Below are 1039 nucleotides of genomic sequence, written 5' to 3' on the forward strand. Positions count from 1 at the left end.
CGGGCTTGTCTCCGGCTGACGTCGGGGGGACTCCTGGTCGGGTTGCCGCACACTCCGAGGAGACCCGGGCTCCTTCGTTTCTTCTGGCTCCGACCTGAACTCCACAAGGGCCCGTCTCGCCTGTGAAATGGAGCTGGGCGTGTCGGGATATTCGGAGTTTAGGCCTTCCAGCCTCCGGCTGCGCCTCAGCGGCGTATCCATGGCCTAAAAGCTTCCAAACTTCAGCCCACGTGCAGCCTCCACCGCCTCCGGGACTACCGGCGCAGTCATATGACGTCATGGGCCGCCGTAACAGCGTGGGGCCGGCGGGGCTGTTGCCGGGGAGACCAGGTTGGTGTTGGGCGGGAAGGCGGGATCCGCGGCCCGAGGGGGCTGGGCTTACAGGGCGCGTGCGCACAGCGCTTTGGCGCATTGTCTCGCTGGGGAACCCTAGTTTCGTGCAAACGTATTCCCCCGGGGTGGGAGGAAAGAGCGCTCAGGCAAAGGAGGGAAGGGGGCGAGTGACCCATTTCTGAGAGAGAGAAGGATTGGGAAGCGATCCAGGGCGCCTGTGGGTAAGGCTGGATGGAAACTTTGCTGCTAACTCACTCCAGAGCAATTAATTAATTGGACAGGGGTCCCACTCTCTGGGTCTCAGGTTTCTCATTTGTACTAAGGAATTTTGTACAAGCTTAGTGTTTCGAAAATGATCCAAACGGAGTACTCATAACTACCAGAGTTCATGCTATCTGGCGAATCCCAGAAGTGGGAAATCTCTGAAGTCTTGAGCTGCATGTTAAACGCAACCCTTTCCTTCCCTCTCCCACCCTGCGCTTAAGTATCTATAGCCCTCCCTTTGCAACATTGTCAACATTAATGCGTGAAGTCGAGGTGCTGGTCAGATGCACCACCTTTGTCCTGTGGCACAACTGCACCTTCAGTCCCAGTCTGGAAATAGTGCTCAGATCATCACGGAGCCGCTTTTTTAGCCAAGATAGAGGTCTTTGCCCTGGCGTGTGAGCCTGCCTTCTCCCCTCGGCGGCATGAGACCCAAGAGGAA

The sequence above is a fragment of the Suricata suricatta genome, chromosome 11, assembly GCF_006229205.1.
Source record: "Suricata suricatta isolate VVHF042 chromosome 11, meerkat_22Aug2017_6uvM2_HiC, whole genome shotgun sequence".
Taxonomy (NCBI): domain Eukaryota; kingdom Metazoa; phylum Chordata; class Mammalia; order Carnivora; family Herpestidae; genus Suricata; species Suricata suricatta.